Here is a 24,939-nt window from a genome sequence, read left to right on the forward strand (position 1 = left end):
GAGGTAAAGGATTGGGAAAAGGAGGTGCTAAACGTCACCGAAAAATTCTTCGTGATAACATTCAGGGAATCACAAAACCTGCTATTCGACGTCTTGCTCGACGAGGTGGTGTCAAACGTATCTCTGGCCTTATCTATGAGGAAACCAGAGGTGTACTGAAGGTTTTCTTAGAGAATGTTATTCGTGATGCTGTAACCTACACAGAGCACGCTAAACGCAAGACCGTTACCGCTATGGATGTTGTTTATGCCTTAAAACGTCAAGGAAGAACTCTTTACGGATTCGGAGGTTAAGCGTTGTCATTGCTCAACAAAAACGGCTATTTTTATAGCCACAAATCTTTTAAAACATTACTTTGTGCACGCTTCCAAATTACACAATGTGTAAAGTCTTGTCACAGTTACATTTATTGCTATACGATACTATGTCATATATGACACAAAAAAAATTTAGAAATACTTTGTAGGGTTAATTTGCCTGGGAGTGTTTCCGTGAAAAGCTGGGTTAAGTTAAATGTAAGCAATAACATGGATCAATGTACTTGTCTTTTCTGCAAGTACAGCTAATAATACGTATGAAAAGTGAAGCTAATCCACACACACACATGGGGAAGTATTTTAAATGTAGGCTAGTGTTCTTAAGCACATTATTTAGAAGTTTTATTAACTTCGGTTAACTTGTAGTGACGCCAAGTAAATGTTTTTTTAAAGATGTGTGGTCTTAAAAAAGACCGTTTGTGTTTGGTAGACGTTGGTTTACTTGCTGCTTGTGTATTTTGTGACGGCTTTTGTTCCTTCACTGACTGCGTGTTTTGCAAGTTCTCCAGGCAAGAGAAGACGTACTGCGGTTTGAATTTCACGAGAAGAGATGGTCGACTTTTTGTTTTGAAGAGCCAAACGCGAAGCTTCGGAAGCAATGCGCTCAAAGATGTCGTTGACAAATGAGTTCATGATGCTCATAGCTTTGCTTGAAACTCCGACATCTGGGTGAACTTGTTTCAAAACATTGTAGATGTAAATAGCATAACTTTCCTTTCTCTTTCTCTTGCGTTTCTTTTCACCAGTTCCACCAATCTTTCCTCCTTTTTTGCCGGCTCTTTTTTCACCTTTCTTGGCTACTTTAGGTGCCTGTTTTCCTCCTTTAGCTGCTGCGTCAGACATGGTTAAAAATTTTTGCTACTTAACTTGTAAATAAGCATTAAACTGCAAGTCAAAACTTTTTGTTTATAAGTAAAAAAATCGGATCGAATTCGATCCGAAAACGCCGATACGCAATTTAATTGGTTAAAAAAAAAATCTTTTGTTTAATACTTAATTATGATTGGTTAAAAAAACATGATTTCGATCCTATTTTTATGATGAAAAAACGAGTAAAGTTTATTTCGTTAACACTTACGTTAAATATTCGTACGTTTTTGTATTAACTTACAAATCAAATCGCAGTTATGTCTGGACGTGGAAAAGGTGGAAAAGCTAAGGCTAAAGCCAAGACAAGATCCTCAAGAGCTGGACTTCAATTTCCAGTCGGTAGAGTGCATAGATTCCTTCGTAGAGGGCACTATGCTAACCGAATTGGATCTGGAGCACCAGTTTACTTAGCAGCCGTCTTGGAATATTTATCTGCTGAGATATTGGAGTTGGCTGGTAACGCAGCAAGAGACAACAAAAAAGCTAGGATTATTCCAAGACATTTACAATTGGCTGTTCGTAATGATGAAGAATTAAACAAACTTTTGAGCGGTGTAACCATTGCAGCTGGTGGTGTTTTGCCAAACATTCAAGCTGTCTTACTCCCAAAGAAGAACGACAAAGGACAGAAGAAGTAAACCGCTACACTCAGAAAACAACGGCTATTTTTATAGCCACACATCTTTAAAAAAACATTGTTTTTTTCACAAAACTATAACCTTAAAGTCTAATAGATAATCCATGCATACGCCTTGTCCTAAGTAACTCAAAGAAATTAAATAAAAAAATTTGATCACAACGTCAAAATAAATTGCACGTATTTGCCCCTACTAATGTCTACGGCCATACCACGATGAACACACCCGTTCTCGTCTGATCACGGAAGTTAAGCATCGTCGGGCCGGGATAGTACTTGGATGGGGGACCGCCTGGGAACTCCCGGTGTCGTAGGCTTTTCATTTTCATTTGTTGCCTTTTCATTTCAATGGTGCTGTGATATATTTCTTGTTATAACAATTAAGGAACGTGGCGGTTGTTGAAAGTGTTTCCTATGACATTTTCCTACGACATTTTCAGGTGATAGTACGAGAAAAAAGAGCTTTCAAATGCATACAAACTCGATCTATTGCCGATCATCCAATAACCCTGACGGAATGGCAAATAAAATAAAATTCCGCCGCCTTCCGAGGACTTATATCGCAATCACGTTTCGTAACAGCCAAGCGAGGTTTTACCTTAGCGTTTAAGTCACCACCGACATTTGGCCGCGCAACTTTTCTAAGCTCATTCATTTTGACTTAAGGAGGGGGCGAGCGCGGACGCAGGCCCCCACTACCAGAAATTGTACGGTCGAGTTACTGACGTTTGCAGTAATCGCAGAGGTCAGCCCAAGCGTAGTGCAATGCAAGAGCCTCACTCTGGAAGAAAACCCTCATTGATCAGTCTTTACTTCCCCGTCAGGTAAGTATGAGTTGGAACTGCACCGTAGCATGAGGGTACCCTTCAAAGTTTGTTAATGCTTGTGGCTTGAGTGTGTTATAAACTGCCGTGTCGCGGGGCATAGGCTGTATTCTCCCCCAGTGTACGCGTTTTGTTCCCGCCGTAGACTATGCAGAGTGCCGTCGGAAAGAGGACTGCTATTATTCTTTTATTGCTTATGTGGGCCGCCATCGGTAATAGTGCAACACCAAGGCAACCCGTGGTCACGGCGTGAATGAATCCACCTCCATGACCCAAGGCCAAAAATCAGATTAATATACTGACCATTCAGAGAATGGCCTACCAGATATTAAACTGATAAGAACAGATACTACACTTGATCTTAGCCATTAGGCCGAGAAGCGATAAAGAACAAGCGTTGCCATGATAGGCATCGTCCACACACCGTAACTGCTTGTGGAGCATGTCACGTTACTGTAAAGCTTACAACTGTCACCGCGTACGGATGGACGGCGACATAGTAAAAATCACGGCTGTTGATTTAGCCGTAGGATGGAGAGCGACTGTAGCGAGTGGATGGTAACTTACATGAATGCTAACAAAGGCGACGATACTAAGTGCGTGATATTACTTTCCAATATGACTGCGTACATTCCGTTTATCAACGCATTACGCCAGAACGTGCGCGCGCGTTACACAGTAGACCATGCAGCCGAAATGCGACAGTGCGACCCTGCCAGGAGTCGAACCTGGAATCCCCTGATTCGTAGTCAGATGCCTTATCCATTGGGCCACAGGGCGATGCTTATGACTTCGCCCCATCGTTATTTTGGCTTGCGCATTCGTTTTACTTACGACAGAATTCTTCGTGTTTGTAGCCATGAAAGAAAGGGACTTCTGTGAGTGAATTTTTTTACTGTGGTCTAATAAAAAAGTCGAAACGCAGTGCCCAATATATGAATTGCTCCTAATAGCCGGAAACAGGCCGTGTCGATGATGTAGGCCGACATACGCAACGCAAACCAAAGAACGCTTTATGAAAATCCTAACACGGGCGCGGAAGAAGCCCAAATTAACAGAGTAGATGTAATGCTGAAGACCTCAAACTCCAGCAGCTTCTCTTTCAGACTATTGCGTCGTGCTACAAATAAAAATTAACATGCTTTCGCATAGTCGCGGCTCCCAAAACGGACATTATACGATGTACAGAAACACACATTTCTGTTTTCGCGCCAAATCAATTCCCGGGAGTGGTACTTTTACGTCCGCATACTTCGCACCGTCTTAAATTATATCTCATTTACACGGTAATGTTTAGTATACTTCTACTGTGATAACAAGCATCGTTTATCGTTGGATTGTTGTAAGAAAACATTAAAAATGAGTGAAGCAGCTTCTCCAAAGAAAATCGCACCCAAGAAGAAACCTGCTGCAAAGAAGACAGCTGATCACCCTAAATATGTGGACATGATCAAGGCTGCTATCGCTACCCTAAAGGAACGCGGTGGTTCATCTCGCCAAGCTATTACAAAATATATTCATGCAAATTACAAAGTTGCTGAAAACTCAGATCATCATCTGAAAATGGCTCTTAAACGAGGAGTAACATCAGGCGATTTGATTCAAACTAAAGGCACTGGTGCTTCTGGATCATTCAAGCTAGGTCAGGTAAAAAAAGAAAAACCTAAGAAAAAGGCCGCAGCAAAAAAGCCAACGGCAAAGAAGCCTACTGCAAAGAAAAGTACACCAAAAAAGAAGCCAGCAAAGAAGAGCACGCCAAAGAAAGCAGCAAAGAAGCCTGCCACAAAGAAAGCCTCGGCTAAGAAACCAGCAGCTAAGAAACCCACAAAGAAGCCTGTTGCTAAAAAACCTGCAGCAAAGAAGGTCAAAAAGACTCCCAAAAAGGCAGCAAAGAAGACCGCAAAAAAATAATTTGTGTGTATCTGGCTATTACATTAACAAACGGCTATTTTTATAGCCACACATTTACAAAAAAACATTATCTTGGTACAAAGTTAAACTTGTTTAAGTCACTTAAACAGTTAAAAAAGAGTAATTTTAAGATTAGATTCCCTAAGTTTAAGTATTTTCGTTTTTAAATTTCTTATTTTCTTGCTTTTACTTTTCTTGCCCTTCATATTTTTAACATTGTCAAACTTTATGTAGCATAAAATTTTTATGTAGCATAAAATTTAAACAGAAAGCAGAACAAAGTTTGATATAAAAAGCTAGCCGTAATATTTTTTATGGATGTGTGGCTATAAAAATAGCCGTTTTTTGTTTGGTAAGATGCTTAGGCACGTTCCCCACGAATTCTTCTTGCCAACTGGATGTCTTTAGGCATGATTGTAACTCGTTTTGCGTGAATGGCACACAAGTTAGTATCCTCGAACAAGCCAACAAGGTACGCTTCAGAAGCCTCTTGCAGAGCCATAACGGCTGTGCTCTGGAATCGCAGATCTGTTTTGAAGTCCTGAGCAATTTCTCGCACAAGACGCTGGAAAGGCAACTTGCGGATCAAGAGCTCGGTTGACTTCTGGTATCTTCTGATTTCTCTGAGAGCAACTGTACCAGGTCTGTAACGATGTGGTTTTTTCACTCCTCCAGTAGCTGGTGCGCTTTTCCTCGCAGCTTTAGTGGCGAGTTGTTTTCGTGGAGCCTTTCCTCCAGTAGATTTACGTGCAGTTTGCTTTGTACGAGCCATATTTTAAGAAGTCGATGTAGTACGGATACACAAGACGGTCTAAAATGCACTATCGCGCCAAAGTTTTATTTCTCATATTGATTGACAGCTAAGGTTCAAAACAAACCATTTGATTGGTGCTAAGAAAGTAATTTCTGATTGGCTGCATAATGACATTACGCTCATTACTTTAACATTTTTATAAAATCTGTGTTTTTTGGCTACGGGAAAACGGCTGTATCTTCTGATACACAAAAGCTTTTGACTTTTTTTTTTTTTAGTAAGTAGCAGAAGGTTTGGCGAATTCCAACGATGCCAAATTTATTGCCTTACTGAAACATTAAGACCACGAATTTTTAAAAAAACTACAGTTTTACTTAAAAAAATGTACAAAATGTTCGGAACATTTTGTAATGACGCAACTCTATTGGTTAATTAGGGTGTTTCCACGAGCAGTAGGTAATTTTATGGCCTCTTTTTAAAGCTGTCTGAATTCTGTTAACTCAAACGTTGTTTTTGTACTCGTTCTGTACGCAACTATATCAATATGTCTGGACGCGGAAAAGGAGGTAAAGGATTGGGAAAAGGAGGTGCTAAACGTCACCGAAAAATTCTTCGTGATAACATTCAGGGAATCACAAAACCTGCTATTCGACGTCTTGCTCGACGAGGTGGTGTCAAACGTATCTCTGGCCTTATCTATGAGGAAACCAGAGGTGTACTGAAGGTTTTCTTAGAGAATGTTATTCGTGATGCTGTAACCTACACAGAGCACGCTAAACGCAAGACCGTTACCGCTATGGATGTTGTTTATGCCTTAAAACGTCAAGGAAGAACTCTTTACGGATTCGGAGGTTAAGCGTTGTCATTGCTCAACAAAAACGGCTATTTTTATAGCCACAAATCTTTTAAAACATTACTTTGTGCACGCTTCCAAATTACACAATGTGTAAAGTCTTGTCACAGTTACATTTATTGCTATACGATACTATGTCATATATGACACAAAAAAAATTTAGAAATACTTTGTAGGGTTAATTTGCCTGGGAGTGTTTCCGTGAAAAGCTGGGTTAAGTTAAATGTAAGCAATAACATGGATCAATGTACTTGTCTTTTCTGCAAGTACAGCTAATAATACGTATGAAAAGTGAAGCTAATCCACACACACACATGGGGAAGTATTTTAAATGTAGGCTAGTGTTCTTAAGCACATTATTTAGAAGTTTTATTAACTTCGGTTAACTTGTAGTGACGCCAAGTAAATGTTTTTTTAAAGATGTGTGGTCTTAAAAAAGACCGTTTGTGTTTGGTAGACGTTGGTTTACTTGCTGCTTGTGTATTTTGTGACGGCTTTTGTTCCTTCACTGACTGCGTGTTTTGCAAGTTCTCCAGGCAAGAGAAGACGTACTGCGGTTTGAATTTCACGAGAAGAGATGGTCGACTTTTTGTTTTGAAGAGCCAAACGCGAAGCTTCGGAAGCAATGCGCTCAAAGATGTCGTTGACAAATGAGTTCATGATGCTCATAGCTTTGCTTGAAACTCCGACATCTGGGTGAACTTGTTTCAAAACATTGTAGATGTAAATAGCATAACTTTCCTTTCTCTTTCTCTTGCGTTTCTTTTCACCAGTTCCACCAATCTTTCCTCCTTTTTTGCCGGCTCTTTTTTCACCTTTCTTGGCTACTTTAGGTGCCTGTTTTCCTCCTTTAGCTGCTGCGTCAGACATGGTTAAAAATTTTTGCTACTTAACTTGTAAATAAGCATTAAACTGCAAGTCAAAACTTTTTGTTTATAAGTAAAAAAATCGGATCGAATTCGATCCGAAAACGCCGATACGCAATTTAATTGGTTAAAAAAAAAATCTTTTGTTTAATACTTAATTATGATTGGTTAAAAAAACATGATTTCGATCCTATTTTTATGATGAAAAAACGAGTAAAGTTTATTTCGTTAACACTTACGTTAAATATTCGTACGTTTTTGTATTAACTTACAAATCAAATCGCAGTTATGTCTGGACGTGGAAAAGGTGGAAAAGCTAAGGCTAAAGCCAAGACAAGATCCTCAAGAGCTGGACTTCAATTTCCAGTCGGTAGAGTGCATAGATTCCTTCGTAGAGGGCACTATGCTAACCGAATTGGATCTGGAGCACCAGTTTACTTAGCAGCCGTCTTGGAATATTTATCTGCTGAGATATTGGAGTTGGCTGGTAACGCAGCAAGAGACAACAAAAAAGCTAGGATTATTCCAAGACATTTACAATTGGCTGTTCGTAATGATGAAGAATTAAACAAACTTTTGAGCGGTGTAACCATTGCAGCTGGTGGTGTTTTGCCAAACATTCAAGCTGTCTTACTCCCAAAGAAGAACGACAAAGGACAGAAGAAGTAAACCGCTACACTCAGAAAACAACGGCTATTTTTATAGCCACACATCTTTAAAAAAACATTGTTTTTTTCACAAAACTATAACCTTAAAGTCTAATAGATAATCCATGCATACGCCTTGTCCTAAGTAACTCAAAGAAATTAAATAAAAAAATTTGATCACAACGTCAAAATAAATTGCACGTATTTGCCCCTACTAATGTCTACGGCCATACCACGATGAACACACCCGTTCTCGTCTGATCACGGAAGTTAAGCATCGTCGGGCCGGGATAGTACTTGGATGGGGGACCGCCTGGGAACTCCCGGTGTCGTAGGCTTTTCATTTTCATTTGTTGCCTTTTCATTTCAATGGTGCTGTGATATATTTCTTGTTATAACAATTAAGGAACGTGGCGGTTGTTGAAAGTGTTTCCTATGACATTTTCCTACGACATTTTCAGGTGATAGTACGAGAAAAAAGAGCTTTCAAATGCATACAAACTCGATCTATTGCCGATCATCCAATAACCCTGACGGAATGGCAAATAAAATAAAATTCCGCCGCCTTCCGAGGACTTATATCGCAATCACGTTTCGTAACAGCCAAGCGAGGTTTTACCTTAGCGTTTAAGTCACCACCGACATTTGGCCGCGCAACTTTTCTAAGCTCATTCATTTTGACTTAAGGAGGGGGCGAGCGCGGACGCAGGCCCCCACTACCAGAAATTGTACGGTCGAGTTACTGACGTTTGCAGTAATCGCAGAGGTCAGCCCAAGCGTAGTGCAATGCAAGAGCCTCACTCTGGAAGAAAACCCTCATTGATCAGTCTTTACTTCCCCGTCAGGTAAGTATGAGTTGGAACTGCACCGTAGCATGAGGGTACCCTTCAAAGTTTGTTAATGCTTGTGGCTTGAGTGTGTTATAAACTGCCGTGTCGCGGGGCATAGGCTGTATTCTCCCCCAGTGTACGCGTTTTGTTCCCGCCGTAGACTATGCAGAGTGCCGTCGGAAAGAGGACTGCTATTATTCTTTTATTGCTTATGTGGGCCGCCATCGGTAATAGTGCAACACCAAGGCAACCCGTGGTCACGGCGTGAATGAATCCACCTCCATGACCCAAGGCCAAAAATCAGATTAATATACTGACCATTCAGAGAATGGCCTACCAGATATTAAACTGATAAGAACAGATACTACACTTGATCTTAGCCATTAGGCCGAGAAGCGATAAAGAACAAGCGTTGCCATGATAGGCATCGTCCACACACCGTAACTGCTTGTGGAGCATGTCACGTTACTGTAAAGCTTACAACTGTCACCGCGTACGGATGGACGGCGACATAGTAAAAATCACGGCTGTTGATTTAGCCGTAGGATGGAGAGCGACTGTAGCGAGTGGATGGTAACTTACATGAATGCTAACAAAGGCGACGATACTAAGTGCGTGATATTACTTTCCAATATGACTGCGTACATTCCGTTTATCAACGCATTACGCCAGAACGTGCGCGCGCGTTACACAGTAGACCATGCAGCCGAAATGCGACAGTGCGACCCTGCCAGGAGTCGAACCTGGAATCCCCTGATTCGTAGTCAGATGCCTTATCCATTGGGCCACAGGGCGATGCTTATGACTTCGCCCCATCGTTATTTTGGCTTGCGCATTCGTTTTACTTACGACAGAATTCTTCGTGTTTGTAGCCATGAAAGAAAGGGACTTCTGTGAGTGAATTTTTTTACTGTGGTCTAATAAAAAAGTCGAAACGCAGTGCCCAATATATGAATTGCTCCTAATAGCCGGAAACAGGCCGTGTCGATGATGTAGGCCGACATACGCAACGCAAACCAAAGAACGCTTTATGAAAATCCTAACACGGGCGCGGAAGAAGCCCAAATTAACAGAGTAGATGTAATGCTGAAGACCTCAAACTCCAGCAGCTTCTCTTTCAGACTATTGCGTCGTGCTACAAATAAAAATTAACATGCTTTCGCATAGTCGCGGCTCCCAAAACGGACATTATACGATGTACAGAAACACACATTTCTGTTTTCGCGCCAAATCAATTCCCGGGAGTGGTACTTTTACGTCCGCATACTTCGCACCGTCTTAAATTATATCTCATTTACACGGTAATGTTTAGTATACTTCTACTGTGATAACAAGCATCGTTTATCGTTGGATTGTTGTAAGAAAACATTAAAAATGAGTGAAGCAGCTTCTCCAAAGAAAATCGCACCCAAGAAGAAACCTGCTGCAAAGAAGACAGCTGATCACCCTAAATATGTGGACATGATCAAGGCTGCTATCGCTACCCTAAAGGAACGCGGTGGTTCATCTCGCCAAGCTATTACAAAATATATTCATGCAAATTACAAAGTTGCTGAAAACTCAGATCATCATCTGAAAATGGCTCTTAAACGAGGAGTAACATCAGGCGATTTGATTCAAACTAAAGGCACTGGTGCTTCTGGATCATTCAAGCTAGGTCAGGTAAAAAAAGAAAAACCTAAGAAAAAGGCCGCAGCAAAAAAGCCAACGGCAAAGAAGCCTACTGCAAAGAAAAGTACACCAAAAAAGAAGCCAGCAAAGAAGAGCACGCCAAAGAAAGCAGCAAAGAAGCCTGCCACAAAGAAAGCCTCGGCTAAGAAACCAGCAGCTAAGAAACCCACAAAGAAGCCTGTTGCTAAAAAACCTGCAGCAAAGAAGGTCAAAAAGACTCCCAAAAAGGCAGCAAAGAAGACCGCAAAAAAATAATTTGTGTGTATCTGGCTATTACATTAACAAACGGCTATTTTTATAGCCACACATTTACAAAAAAACATTATCTTGGTACAAAGTTAAACTTGTTTAAGTCACTTAAACAGTTAAAAAAGAGTAATTTTAAGATTAGATTCCCTAAGTTTAAGTATTTTCGTTTTTAAATTTCTTATTTTCTTGCTTTTACTTTTCTTGCCCTTCATATTTTTAACATTGTCAAACTTTATGTAGCATAAAATTTTTATGTAGCATAAAATTTAAACAGAAAGCAGAACAAAGTTTGATATAAAAAGCTAGCCGTAATATTTTTTATGGATGTGTGGCTATAAAAATAGCCGTTTTTTGTTTGGTAAGATGCTTAGGCACGTTCCCCACGAATTCTTCTTGCCAACTGGATGTCTTTAGGCATGATTGTAACTCGTTTTGCGTGAATGGCACACAAGTTAGTATCCTCGAACAAGCCAACAAGGTACGCTTCAGAAGCCTCTTGCAGAGCCATAACGGCTGTGCTCTGGAATCGCAGATCTGTTTTGAAGTCCTGAGCAATTTCTCGCACAAGACGCTGGAAAGGCAACTTGCGGATCAAGAGCTCGGTTGACTTCTGGTATCTTCTGATTTCTCTGAGAGCAACTGTACCAGGTCTGTAACGATGTGGTTTTTTCACTCCTCCAGTAGCTGGTGCGCTTTTCCTCGCAGCTTTAGTGGCGAGTTGTTTTCGTGGAGCCTTTCCTCCAGTAGATTTACGTGCAGTTTGCTTTGTACGAGCCATATTTTAAGAAGTCGATGTAGTACGGATACACAAGACGGTCTAAAATGCACTATCGCGCCAAAGTTTTATTTCTCATATTGATTGACAGCTAAGGTTCAAAACAAACCATTTGATTGGTGCTAAGAAAGTAATTTCTGATTGGCTGCATAATGACATTACGCTCATTACTTTAACATTTTTATAAAATCTGTGTTTTTTGGCTACGGGAAAACGGCTGTATCTTCTGATACACAAAAGCTTTTGACTTTTTTTTTTTTTAGTAAGTAGCAGAAGGTTTGGCGAATTCCAACGATGCCAAATTTATTGCCTTACTGAAACATTAAGACCACGAATTTTTAAAAAAACTACAGTTTTACTTAAAAAAATGTACAAAATGTTCGGAACATTTTGTAATGACGCAACTCTATTGGTTAATTAGGGTGTTTCCACGAGCAGTAGGTAATTTTATGGCCTCTTTTTAAAGCTGTCTGAATTCTGTTAACTCAAACGTTGTTTTTGTACTCGTTCTGTACGCAACTATATCAATATGTCTGGACGCGGAAAAGGAGGTAAAGGATTGGGAAAAGGAGGTGCTAAACGTCACCGAAAAATTCTTCGTGATAACATTCAGGGAATCACAAAACCTGCTATTCGACGTCTTGCTCGACGAGGTGGTGTCAAACGTATCTCTGGCCTTATCTATGAGGAAACCAGAGGTGTACTGAAGGTTTTCTTAGAGAATGTTATTCGTGATGCTGTAACCTACACAGAGCACGCTAAACGCAAGACCGTTACCGCTATGGATGTTGTTTATGCCTTAAAACGTCAAGGAAGAACTCTTTACGGATTCGGAGGTTAAGCGTTGTCATTGCTCAACAAAAACGGCTATTTTTATAGCCACAAATCTTTTAAAACATTACTTTGTGCACGCTTCCAAATTACACAATGTGTAAAGTCTTGTCACAGTTACATTTATTGCTATACGATACTATGTCATATATGACACAAAAAAAATTTAGAAATACTTTGTAGGGTTAATTTGCCTGGGAGTGTTTCCGTGAAAAGCTGGGTTAAGTTAAATGTAAGCAATAACATGGATCAATGTACTTGTCTTTTCTGCAAGTACAGCTAATAATACGTATGAAAAGTGAAGCTAATCCACACACACACATGGGGAAGTATTTTAAATGTAGGCTAGTGTTCTTAAGCACATTATTTAGAAGTTTTATTAACTTCGGTTAACTTGTAGTGACGCCAAGTAAATGTTTTTTTAAAGATGTGTGGTCTTAAAAAAGACCGTTTGTGTTTGGTAGACGTTGGTTTACTTGCTGCTTGTGTATTTTGTGACGGCTTTTGTTCCTTCACTGACTGCGTGTTTTGCAAGTTCTCCAGGCAAGAGAAGACGTACTGCGGTTTGAATTTCACGAGAAGAGATGGTCGACTTTTTGTTTTGAAGAGCCAAACGCGAAGCTTCGGAAGCAATGCGCTCAAAGATGTCGTTGACAAATGAGTTCATGATGCTCATAGCTTTGCTTGAAACTCCGACATCTGGGTGAACTTGTTTCAAAACATTGTAGATGTAAATAGCATAACTTTCCTTTCTCTTTCTCTTGCGTTTCTTTTCACCAGTTCCACCAATCTTTCCTCCTTTTTTGCCGGCTCTTTTTTCACCTTTCTTGGCTACTTTAGGTGCCTGTTTTCCTCCTTTAGCTGCTGCGTCAGACATGGTTAAAAATTTTTGCTACTTAACTTGTAAATAAGCATTAAACTGCAAGTCAAAACTTTTTGTTTATAAGTAAAAAAATCGGATCGAATTCGATCCGAAAACGCCGATACGCAATTTAATTGGTTAAAAAAAAAATCTTTTGTTTAATACTTAATTATGATTGGTTAAAAAAACATGATTTCGATCCTATTTTTATGATGAAAAAACGAGTAAAGTTTATTTCGTTAACACTTACGTTAAATATTCGTACGTTTTTGTATTAACTTACAAATCAAATCGCAGTTATGTCTGGACGTGGAAAAGGTGGAAAAGCTAAGGCTAAAGCCAAGACAAGATCCTCAAGAGCTGGACTTCAATTTCCAGTCGGTAGAGTGCATAGATTCCTTCGTAGAGGGCACTATGCTAACCGAATTGGATCTGGAGCACCAGTTTACTTAGCAGCCGTCTTGGAATATTTATCTGCTGAGATATTGGAGTTGGCTGGTAACGCAGCAAGAGACAACAAAAAAGCTAGGATTATTCCAAGACATTTACAATTGGCTGTTCGTAATGATGAAGAATTAAACAAACTTTTGAGCGGTGTAACCATTGCAGCTGGTGGTGTTTTGCCAAACATTCAAGCTGTCTTACTCCCAAAGAAGAACGACAAAGGACAGAAGAAGTAAACCGCTACACTCAGAAAACAACGGCTATTTTTATAGCCACACATCTTTAAAAAAACATTGTTTTTTTCACAAAACTATAACCTTAAAGTCTAATAGATAATCCATGCATACGCCTTGTCCTAAGTAACTCAAAGAAATTAAATAAAAAAATTTGATCACAACGTCAAAATAAATTGCACGTATTTGCCCCTACTAATGTCTACGGCCATACCACGATGAACACACCCGTTCTCGTCTGATCACGGAAGTTAAGCATCGTCGGGCCGGGATAGTACTTGGATGGGGGACCGCCTGGGAACTCCCGGTGTCGTAGGCTTTTCATTTTCATTTGTTGCCTTTTCATTTCAATGGTGCTGTGATATATTTCTTGTTATAACAATTAAGGAACGTGGCGGTTGTTGAAAGTGTTTCCTATGACATTTTCCTACGACATTTTCAGGTGATAGTACGAGAAAAAAGAGCTTTCAAATGCATACAAACTCGATCTATTGCCGATCATCCAATAACCCTGACGGAATGGCAAATAAAATAAAATTCCGCCGCCTTCCGAGGACTTATATCGCAATCACGTTTCGTAACAGCCAAGCGAGGTTTTACCTTAGCGTTTAAGTCACCACCGACATTTGGCCGCGCAACTTTTCTAAGCTCATTCATTTTGACTTAAGGAGGGGGCGAGCGCGGACGCAGGCCCCCACTACCAGAAATTGTACGGTCGAGTTACTGACGTTTGCAGTAATCGCAGAGGTCAGCCCAAGCGTAGTGCAATGCAAGAGCCTCACTCTGGAAGAAAACCCTCATTGATCAGTCTTTACTTCCCCGTCAGGTAAGTATGAGTTGGAACTGCACCGTAGCATGAGGGTACCCTTCAAAGTTTGTTAATGCTTGTGGCTTGAGTGTGTTATAAACTGCCGTGTCGCGGGGCATAGGCTGTATTCTCCCCCAGTGTACGCGTTTTGTTCCCGCCGTAGACTATGCAGAGTGCCGTCGGAAAGAGGACTGCTATTATTCTTTTATTGCTTATGTGGGCCGCCATCGGTAATAGTGCAACACCAAGGCAACCCGTGGTCACGGCGTGAATGAATCCACCTCCATGACCCAAGGCCAAAAATCAGATTAATATACTGACCATTCAGAGAATGGCCTACCAGATATTAAACTGATAAGAACAGATACTACACTTGATCTTAGCCATTAGGCCGAGAAGCGATAAAGAACAAGCGTTGCCATGATAGGCATCGTCCACACACCGTAACTGCTTGTGGAGCATGTCACGTTACTGTAAAGCTTACAACTGTCACCGCGTACGGATGGACGGCGACATAGTAAAAATCACGGCTGTTGATTTAGCCGTAGGATGGAGAGCGACTGTAGCGAGTGGATGGTAACTTACATGAATGCTAACAAAGGCGACGATACTAAGTGCGTGATATTACTTTCCAATATGACTGCGTACATTCCGTTTATCAACGCATTACGCCAGAACGTGCGCGCGCGTTACACAGTAGACCATGCAGCCGAAATGCGACAGTGCGACCCTGCCAGGAGTCGAACCTGGAATCCCCTGATTCGTAGTCAGATGCCTTATCCATTGGGCCACAGGGCGATGCTTATGACTTCGCCCCATCGTTATTGTGGCTTGCGCATTCGTTTTACTTACGACAGAATTCTTCGTGTTTGTAGCCATGAAAGAAAGGGACTTCTGTGAGTGAATTTTTTTACTGTGGTCTAATAAAAAAGTCGAAACGCAGTGCCCAATATATGAATTGCTCCTAATAGCCGGAAACAGGCCGTGTCGATGATGTAGGCCGACATACGCAACGCAAACCAAAGAACGCTTTATGAAAATCCTAACACGGGCGCGGAAGAAGCCCAAATTAACAGAGTAGATGTAATGCTGAAGACCTCAAACTCCAGCAGCTTCTCTTTCAGACTATTGCGTCGTGCTACAAATAAAAATTAACATGCTTTCGCATAGTCGCGGCTCCCAAAACGGACATTATACGATGTACAGAAACACACATTTCTGTTTTCGCGCCAAATCAATTCCCGGGAGTGGTACTTTTACGTCCGCATACTTCGCACCGTCTTAAATTATATCTCATTTACACGGTAATGTTTAGTATACTTCTACTGTGATAACAAGCATCGTTTATCGTTGGATTGTTGTAAGAAAACATTAAAAATGAGTGAAGCAGCTTCTCCAAAGAAAATCGCACCCAAGAAGAAACCTGCTGCAAAGAAGACAGCTGATCACCCTAAATATGTGGACATGATCAAGGCTGCTATCGCTACCCTAAAGGAACGCGGTGGTTCATCTCGCCAAGCTATTACAAAATATATTCATGCAAATTACAAAGTTGCTGAAAACTCAGATCATCATCTGAAAATGGCTCTTAAACGAGGAGTAACATCAGGCGATTTGATTCAAACTAAAGGCACTGGTGCTTCTGGATCATTCAAGCTAGGTCAGGTAAAAAAAGAAAAACCTAAGAAAAAGGCCGCAGCAAAAAAGCCAACGGCAAAGAAGCCTACTGCAAAGAAAAGTACACCAAAAAAGAAGCCAGCAAAGAAGAGCACGCCAAAGAAAGCAGCAAAGAAGCCTGCCACAAAGAAAGCCTCGGCTAAGAAACCAGCAGCTAAGAAACCCACAAAGAAGCCTGTTGCTAAAAAACCTGCAGCAAAGAAGGTCAAAAAGACTCCCAAAAAGGCAGCAAAGAAGACCGCAAAAAAATAATTTGTGTGTATCTGGCTATTACATTAACAAACGGCTATTTTTATAGCCACACATTTACAAAAAAACATTATCTTGGTACAAAGTTAAACTTGTTTAAGTCACTTAAACAGTTAAAAAAGAGTAATTTTAAGATTAGATTCCCTAAGTTTAAGTATTTTCGTTTTTAAATTTCTTATTTTCTTGCTTTTACTTTTCTTGCCCTTCATATTTTTAACATTGTCAAACTTTATGTAGCATAAAATTTTTATGTAGCATAAAATTTAAACAGAAAGCAGAACAAAGTTTGATATAAAAAGCTAGCCGTAATATTTTTTATGGATGTGTGGCTATAAAAATAGCCGTTTTTTGTTTGGTAAGATGCTTAGGCACGTTCCCCACGAATTCTTCTTGCCAACTGGATGTCTTTAGGCATGATTGTAACTCGTTTTGCGTGAATGGCACACAAGTTAGTATCCTCGAACAAGCCAACAAGGTACGCTTCAGAAGCCTCTTGCAGAGCCATAACGGCTGTGCTCTGGAATCGCAGATCTGTTTTGAAGTCCTGAGCAATTTCTCGCACAAGACGCTGGAAAGGCAACTTGCGGATCAAGAGCTCGGTTGACTTCTGGTATCTTCTGATTTCTCTGAGAGCAACTGTACCAGGTCTGTAACGATGTGGTTTTTTCACTCCTCCAGTAGCTGGTGCGCTTTTCCTCGCAGCTTTAGTGGCGAGTTGTTTTCGTGGAGCCTTTCCTCCAGTAGATTTACGTGCAGTTTGCTTTGTACGAGCCATATTTTAAGAAGTCGATGTAGTACGGATACACAAGACGGTCTAAAATGCACTATCGCGCCAAAGTTTTATTTCTCATATTGATTGACAGCTAAGGTTCAAAACAAACCATTTGATTGGTGCTAAGAAAGTAATTTCTGATTGGCTGCATAATGACATTACGCTCATTACTTTAACATTTTTATAAAATCTGTGTTTTTTGGCTACGGGAAAACGGCTGTATCTTCTGATACACAAAAGCTTTTGACTTTTTTTTTTTTTAGTAAGTAGCAGAAGGTTTGGCGAATTCCAACGATGCCAAATTTATTGCCTTACTGAAACATTAAGACCACGAATTTTTAAAAAAACTACAGTTTTACTTAAAAAAATGTACAAAATGTTCGGAACATTTTGTAATGACGCAACTCTATTGGTTAATTAGGGTGTTTCCACGAGCAGTAGGTAATTTTATGGCCTCTTTTTAAAGCTGTCTGAATTCTGTTAACTCAAACGTTGTTTTTGTACTCGTTCTGTACGCAACTATATCAATATGTCTGGACGCGGAAAAGGAGGTAAAGGATTGGGAAAAGGAGGTGCTAAACGTCACCGAAAAATTCTTCGTGATAACATTCAGGGAATCACAAAACCTGCTATTCGACGTCTTGCTCGACGAGGTGGTGTCAAACGTATCTCTGGCCTTATCTATGAGGAAACCAGAGGTGTACTGAAGGTTTTCTTAGAGAATGTTATTCGTGATGCTGTAACCTACACAGAGCACGCTAAACGCAAGACCGTTACCGCTATGGATGTTGTTTATGCCTTAAAACGTCAAGGAAGAACTCTTTACGGATTCGGAGGTTAAGCGTTGTCATTGCTCAACAAAAACGGCTATTTTTATAGCCACAAATCTTTTAAAACATTACTTTGTGCACGCTTCCAAATTACACAATGTGTAAAGTCTTGTCACAGTTACATTTATTGCTATACGATACTATGTCATATATGACACAAAAAAAATTTAGAAATACTTTGTAGGGTTAATTTGCCTGGGAGTGTTTCCGTGAAAAGCTGGGTTAAGTTAAATGTAAGCAATAACATGGATCAATGTACTTGTCTTTTCTGCAAGTACAGCTAATAATACGTATGAAAAGTGAAGCTAATCCACACACACACATGGGGAAGTATTTTAAATGTAGGCTAGTGTTCTTAAGCACATTATTTAGAAGTTTTATTAACTTCGGTTAACTTGTAGTGACGCCAAGTAAATGTTTTTTTAAAGATGTGTGGTCTTAAAAAAGACCGTTTGTGTTTGGTAGACGTTGGTTTACTTGCTGCTTGTGTATTTTGTGACGGCTTTTGTTCCTTCACTGACTGCGTGTTTTGCAAGTTCTCCAGGCAAGAGAAGACGTACTGCGGTTTGAATTTCACGAGAAGAGATGGTCGACTTTTTGTTTTGAAGAGCCAAACGCGAAGCTTCGGAAGCAATGCGCTCAAAGATGTCGTTGACAAATGAGTTCATGATGCTCATAGCTTTGCTTGAAACTCCGACATCTGGGTGAACTTGTTTCAAAACATTGTAGATGTAAATAGCATAACTTTCCTTTCTCTTTCTCTTGCGTTTCTTTTCACCAGTTCCACCAATCTTTCCTCCTTTTTTGCCGGCTCTTTTTTCACCTTTCTTGGCTACTTTAGGTGCCTGTTTTCCTCCTTTAGCTGCTGCGTCAGACATGGTTAAAAATTTTTGCTACTTAACTTGTAAATAAGCATTAAACTGCAAGTCAAAACTTTTTGTTTATAAGTAAAAAAATCGGATCGAATTCGATCCGAAAACGCCGATACGCAATTTAATTGGTTAAAAAAAAAATCTTTTGTTTAATACTTAATTATGATTGGTTAAAAAAACATGATTTCGATCCTATTTTTATGATGAAAAAACGAGTAAAGTTTATTTCGTTAACACTTACGTTAAATATTCGTACGTTTTTGTATTAACTTACAAATCAAATCGCAGTTATGTCTGGACGTGGAAAAGGTGGAAAAGCTAAGGCTAAAGCCAAGACAAGATCCTCAAGAGCTGGACTTCAATTTCCAGTCGGTAGAGTGCATAGATTCCTTCGTAGAGGGCACTATGCTAACCGAATTGGATCTGGAGCACCAGTTTACTTAGCAGCCGTCTTGGAATATTTATCTGCTGAGATATTGGAGTTGGCTGGTAACGCAGCAAGAGACAACAAAAAAGCTAGGATTATTCCAAGACATTTACAATTGGCTGTTCGTAATGATGAAGAATTAAACAAACTTTTGAGCGGTGTAACCATTGCAGCTGGTGGTGTTTTGCCAAACATTCAAGCTGTCTTACTCCCAAAGAAGAACGACAAAGGACAGAAGAAGTAAACCGCTACACTCAGAAAACAACGGCTATTTTTATAGCCACACATCTTTAAAAAAACATTGTTTTTTTCACAAAACTATAACCTTAAAGTCTAATAGATAATCCATGCATACGCCTTGTCCTAAGTAACTCAAAGAAATTAAATAAAAAAATTTGATCACAACGTCAAAATAAATTGCACGTATTTGCCCCTACTAATGTCTACGGCCATACCACGATGAACACACCCGTTCTCGTCTGATCACGGAAGTTAAGCATCGTCGGGCCGGGATAGTACTTGGATGGGGGACCGCCTGGGAACTCCCGGTGTCGTAGGCTTTTCATTTTCATTTGTTGCCTTTTCATTTCAATGGTGCTGTGATATATTTCTTGTTATAACAATTAAGGAACGTGGCGGTTGTTGAAAGTGTTTCCTATGACATTTTCCTACGACATTTTCAGGTGATAGTACGAGAAAAAAGAGCTTTCAAATGCATACAAACTCGATCTATTGCCGATCATCCAATAACCCTGACGGAATGGCAAATAAAATAAAATTCCGCCGCCTTCCGAGGACTTATATCGCAATCACGTTTCGTAACAGCCAAGCGAGGTTTTACCTTAGCGTTTAAGTCACCACCGACATTTGGCCGCGCAACTTTTCTAAGCTCATTCATTTTGACTTAAGGAGGGGGCGAGCGCGGACGCAGGCCCCCACTACCAGAAATTGTACGGTCGAGTTACTGACGTTTGCAGTAATCGCAGAGGTCAGCCCAAGCGTAGTGCAATGCAAGAGCCTCACTCTGGAAGAAAACCCTCATTGATCAGTCTTTACTTCCCCGTCAGGTAAGTATGAGTTGGAACTGCACCGTAGCATGAGGGTACCCTTCAAAGTTTGTTAATGCTTGTGGCTTGAGTGTGTTATAAACTGCCGTGTCGCGGGGCATAGGCTGTATTCTCCCCCAGTGTACGCGTTTTGTTCCCGCCGTAGACTATGCAGAGTGCCGTCGGAAAGAGGACTGCTATTATTCTTTTATTGCTTATGTGGGCCGCCATCGGTAATAGTGCAACACCAAGGCAACCCGTGGTCACGGCGTGAATGAATCCACCTCCATGACCCAAGGCCAAAAATCAGATTAATATACTGACCATTCAGAGAATGGCCTACCAGATATTAAACTGATAAGAACAGATACTACACTTGATCTTAGCCATTAGGCCGAGAAGCGATAAAGAACAAGCGTTGCCATGATAGGCATCGTCCACACACCGTAACTGCTTGTGGAGCATGTCACGTTACTGTAAAGCTTACAACTGTCACCGCGTACGGATGGACGGCGACATAGTAAAAATCACGGCTGTTGATTTAGCCGTAGGATGGAGAGCGACTGTAGCGAGTGGATGGTAACTTACATGAATGCTAACAAAGGCGACGATACTAAGTGCGTGATATTACTTTCCAATATGACTGCGTACATTCCGTTTATCAACGCATTACGCCAGAACGTGCGCGCGCGTTACACAGTAGACCATGCAGCCGAAATGCGACAGTGCGACCCTGCCAGGAGTCGAACCTGGAATCCCCTGATTCGTAGTCAGATGCCTTATCCATTGGGCCACAGGGCGATGCTTATGACTTCGCCCCATCGTTATTTTGGCTTGCGCATTCGTTTTACTTACGACAGAATTCTTCGTGTTTGTAGCCATGAAAGAAAGGGACTTCTGTGAGTGAATTTTTTTACTGTGGTCTAATAAAAAAGTCGAAACGCAGTGCCCAATATATGAATTGCTCCTAATAGCCGGAAACAGGCCGTGTCGATGATGTAGGCCGACATACGCAACGCAAACCAAAGAACGCTTTATGAAAATCCTAACACGGGCGCGGAAGAAGCCCAAATTAACAGAGTAGATGTAATGCTGAAGACCTCAAACTCCAGCAGCTTCTCTTTCAGACTATTGCGTCGTGCTACAAATAAAAATTAACATGCTTTCGCATAGTCGCGGCTCCCAAAACGGACATTATACGATGTACAGAAACACACATTTCTGTTTTCGCGCCAAATCAATTCCCGGGAGTGGTACTTTTACGTCCGCATACTTCGCACCGTCTTAAATTATATCTCATTTACACGGTAATGTTTAGTATACTTCTACTGTGATAACAAGCATCGTTTATCGTTGGATTGTTGTAAGAAAACATTAAAAATGAGTGAAGCAGCTTCTCCAAAGAAAATCGCACCCAAGAAGAAACCTGCTGCAAAGAAGACAGCTGATCACCCTAAATATGTGGACATGATCAAGGCTGCTATCGCTACCCTAAAGGAACGCGGTGGTTCATCTCGCCAAGCTATTACAAAATATATTCATGCAAATTACAAAGTTGCTGAAAACTCAGATCATCATCTGAAAATGGCTCTTAAACGAGGAGTAACATCAGGCGATTTGATTCAAACTAAAGGCACTGGTGCTTCTGGATCATTCAAGCTAGGTCAGGTAAAAAAAGAAAAACCTAAGAAAAAGGCCGCAGCAAAAAAGCCAACGGCAAAGAAGCCTACTGCAAAGAAAAGTACACCAAAAAAGAAGCCAGCAAAGAAGAGCACGCCAAAGAAAGCAGCAAAGAAGCCTGCCACAAAGAAAGCCTCGGCTAAGAAACCAGCAGCTAAGAAACCCACAAAGAAGCCTGTTGCTAAAAAACCTGCAGCAAAGAAGGTCAAAAAGACTCCCAAAAAGGCAGCAAAGAAGACCGCAAAAAAATAATTTGTGTGTATCTGGCTATTACATTAACAAACGGCTATTTTTATAGCCACACATTTACAAAAAAACATTATCTTGGTACAAAGTTAAACTTGTTTAAGTCACTTAAACAGTTAAAAAAGAGTAATTTTAAGATTAGATTCCCTAAGTTTAAGTATTTTCGTTTTTAAATTTCTTATTTTCTTGCTTTTACTTTTCTTGCCCTTCATATTTTTAACATTGTCAAACTTTATGTAGCATAAAATTTTTATGTAGCATAAAATTTAAACAGAAAGCAGAACAAAGTTTGATATAAAAAGCTAGCCGTAATATTTTTTATGGATGTGTGGCTATAAAAATAGCCGTTTTTTGTTTGGTAAGATGCTTAGGCACGTTCCCCACGAATTCTTCTTGCCAACTGGATGTCTTTAGGCATGATTGTAACTCGTTTTGCGTGAATGGCACACAAGTTAGTATCCTCGAACAAGCCAACAAGGTACGCTTCAGAAGCCTCTTGCAGAGCCATAACGGCTGTGCTCTGGAATCGCAGATCTGTTTTGAAGTCCTGAGCAATTTCTCGCACAAGACGCTGGAAAGGCAACTTGCGGATCAAGAGCTCGGTTGACTTCTGGTATCTTCTGATTTCTCTGAGAGCAACTGTACCAGGTCTGTAACGATGTGGTTTTTTCACTCCTCCAGTAGCTGGTGCGCTTTTCCTCGCAGCTTTAGTGGCGAGTTGTTTTCGTGGAGCCTTTCCTCCAGTAGATTTACGTGCAGTTTGCTTTGTACGAGCCATATTTTAAGAAGTCGATGTAGTACGGATACACAAGACGGTCTAAAATGCACTATCGCGCCAAAGTTTTATTTCTCATATTGATTGACAGCTAAGGTTCAAAACAAACCATTTGATTGGTGCTAAGAAAGTAATTTCTGATTGGCTGCATAATGACATTACGCTCATTACTTTAACATTTTTATAAAATCTGTGTTTTTTGGCTACGGGAAAACGGCTGTATCTTCTGATACACAAAAGCTTTTGACTTTTTTTTTTTTTAGTAAGTAGCAGAAGGTTTGGCGAATTCCAACGATGCCAAATTTATTGCCTTACTGAAACATTAAGACCACGAATTTTTAAAAAAACTACAGTTTTACTTAAAAAAATGTACAAAATGTTCGGAACATTTTGTAATGACGCAACTCTATTGGTTAATTAGGGTGTTTCCACGAGCAGTAGGTAATTTTATGGCCTCTTTTTAAAGCTGTCTGAATTCTGTTAACTCAAACGTTGTTTTTGTACTCGTTCTGTACGCAACTATATCAATATGTCTGGACGCGGAAAAGGAGGTAAAGGATTGGGAAAAGGAGGTGCTAAACGTCACCGAAAAATTCTTCGTGATAACATTCAGGGAATCACAAAACCTGCTATTCGACGTCTTGCTCGACGAGGTGGTGTCAAACGTATCTCTGGCCTTATCTATGAGGAAACCAGAGGTGTACTGAAGGTTTTCTTAGAGAATGTTATTCGTGATGCTGTAACCTACACAGAGCACGCTAAACGCAAGACCGTTACCGCTATGGATGTTGTTTATGCCTTAAAACGTCAAGGAAGAACTCTTTACGGATTCGGAGGTTAAGCGTTGTCATTGCTCAACAAAAACGGCTATTTTTATAGCCACAAATCTTTTAAAACATTACTTTGTGCACGCTTCCAAATTACACAATGTGTAAAGTCTTGTCACAGTTACATTTATTGCTATACGATACTATGTCATATATGACACAAAAAAAATTTAGAAATACTTTGTAGGGTTAATTTGCCTGGGAGTGTTTCCGTGAAAAGCTGGGTTAAGTTAAATGTAAGCAATAACATGGATCAATGTACTTGTCTTTTCTGCAAGTACAGCTAATAATACGTATGAAAAGTGAAGCTAATCCACACACACACATGGGGAAGTATTTTAAATGTAGGCTAGTGTTCTTAAGCACATTATTTAGAAGTTTTATTAACTTCGGTTAACTTGTAGTGACGCCAAGTAAATGTTTTTTTAAAGATGTGTGGTCTTAAAAAAGACCGTTTGTGTTTGGTAGACGTTGGTTTACTTGCTGCTTGTGTATTTTGTGACGGCTTTTGTTCCTTCACTGACTGCGTGTTTTGCAAGTTCTCCAGGCAAGAGAAGACGTACTGCGGTTTGAATTTCACGAGAAGAGATGGTCGACTTTTTGTTTTGAAGAGCCAAACGCGAAGCTTCGGAAGCAATGCGCTCAAAGATGTCGTTGACAAATGAGTTCATGATGCTCATAGCTTTGCTTGAAACTCCGACATCTGGGTGAACTTGTTTCAAAACATTGTAGATGTAAATAGCATAACTTTCCTTTCTCTTTCTCTTGCGTTTCTTTTCACCAGTTCCACCAATCTTTCCTCCTTTTTTGCCGGCTCTTTTTTCACCTTTCTTGGCTACTTTAGGTGCCTGTTTTCCTCCTTTAGCTGCTGCGTCAGACATGGTTAAAAATTTTTGCTACTTAACTTGTAAATAAGCATTAAACTGCAAGTCAAAACTTTTTGTTTATAAGTAAAAAAATCGGATCGAATTCGATCCGAAAACGCCGATACGCAATTTAATTGGTTAAAAAAAAAATCTTTTGTTTAATACTTAATTATGATTGGTTAAAAAAACATGATTTCGATCCTATTTTTATGATGAAAAAACGAGTAAAGTTTATTTCGTTAACACTTACGTTAAATATTCGTACGTTTTTGTATTAACTTACAAATCAA

General features: G+C 40.1%; 12 non-coding genes across 12 annotated transcripts; 4 read left to right on the forward strand and 8 right to left on the reverse strand.

Annotated features, from left to right (window-relative positions):
* The first annotated feature begins 2,022 nt into the window (after nucleotides 1–2,022).
* Nucleotides 2,023–2,141, forward strand: LOC130661516 (5S ribosomal RNA). The gene has a single exon (XR_008988707.1). It is a non-coding gene; the product is annotated as a 5S ribosomal RNA (ribosomal RNA).
* Nucleotides 2,142–2,491: 350 nt separating this feature from the next.
* Nucleotides 2,492–2,656, reverse strand: LOC130659804 (U1 spliceosomal RNA). Its single transcript, XR_008987007.1, has one exon. It is a non-coding gene; the product is annotated as a U1 spliceosomal RNA (small nuclear RNA).
* A 185-nt stretch (nucleotides 2,657–2,841) lies between these two features.
* Nucleotides 2,842–3,033, reverse strand: LOC130660857 (U2 spliceosomal RNA). The gene has a single exon (XR_008988054.1). It is a non-coding gene; the product is annotated as a U2 spliceosomal RNA (small nuclear RNA).
* Nucleotides 3,034–7,898: 4,865 nt separating this feature from the next.
* LOC130661529 (5S ribosomal RNA) lies at nucleotides 7,899–8,017 on the forward strand. The gene has a single exon (XR_008988712.1). It is a non-coding gene; the product is annotated as a 5S ribosomal RNA (ribosomal RNA).
* A 350-nt stretch (nucleotides 8,018–8,367) lies between these two features.
* On the reverse strand, nucleotides 8,368–8,532 carry LOC130659805 (U1 spliceosomal RNA). Its single transcript, XR_008987009.1, has one exon. It is a non-coding gene; the product is annotated as a U1 spliceosomal RNA (small nuclear RNA).
* Nucleotides 8,533–8,717: 185 nt separating this feature from the next.
* On the reverse strand, nucleotides 8,718–8,909 carry LOC130660858 (U2 spliceosomal RNA). The gene has a single exon (XR_008988055.1). It is a non-coding gene; the product is annotated as a U2 spliceosomal RNA (small nuclear RNA).
* A 4,865-nt stretch (nucleotides 8,910–13,774) lies between these two features.
* On the forward strand, nucleotides 13,775–13,893 carry LOC130661538 (5S ribosomal RNA). Its single transcript, XR_008988716.1, has one exon. It is a non-coding gene; the product is annotated as a 5S ribosomal RNA (ribosomal RNA).
* A 350-nt stretch (nucleotides 13,894–14,243) lies between these two features.
* Nucleotides 14,244–14,408, reverse strand: LOC130659807 (U1 spliceosomal RNA). Its single transcript, XR_008987011.1, has one exon. It is a non-coding gene; the product is annotated as a U1 spliceosomal RNA (small nuclear RNA).
* A 185-nt stretch (nucleotides 14,409–14,593) lies between these two features.
* Nucleotides 14,594–14,785, reverse strand: LOC130660859 (U2 spliceosomal RNA). The gene has a single exon (XR_008988056.1). It is a non-coding gene; the product is annotated as a U2 spliceosomal RNA (small nuclear RNA).
* A 4,865-nt stretch (nucleotides 14,786–19,650) lies between these two features.
* Nucleotides 19,651–19,769, forward strand: LOC130661541 (5S ribosomal RNA). Its single transcript, XR_008988718.1, has one exon. It is a non-coding gene; the product is annotated as a 5S ribosomal RNA (ribosomal RNA).
* Nucleotides 19,770–20,119: 350 nt separating this feature from the next.
* Nucleotides 20,120–20,284, reverse strand: LOC130659808 (U1 spliceosomal RNA). Its single transcript, XR_008987012.1, has one exon. It is a non-coding gene; the product is annotated as a U1 spliceosomal RNA (small nuclear RNA).
* Nucleotides 20,285–20,469: 185 nt separating this feature from the next.
* On the reverse strand, nucleotides 20,470–20,661 carry LOC130660860 (U2 spliceosomal RNA). Its single transcript, XR_008988057.1, has one exon. It is a non-coding gene; the product is annotated as a U2 spliceosomal RNA (small nuclear RNA).
* Nucleotides 20,662–24,939: the final 4,278 nt, after the last annotated feature.

Source organism: Hydractinia symbiolongicarpus, chromosome 9, assembly GCF_029227915.1.
Source record: "Hydractinia symbiolongicarpus strain clone_291-10 chromosome 9, HSymV2.1, whole genome shotgun sequence".
NCBI classification, from domain to species: domain Eukaryota; kingdom Metazoa; phylum Cnidaria; class Hydrozoa; order Anthoathecata; family Hydractiniidae; genus Hydractinia; species Hydractinia symbiolongicarpus.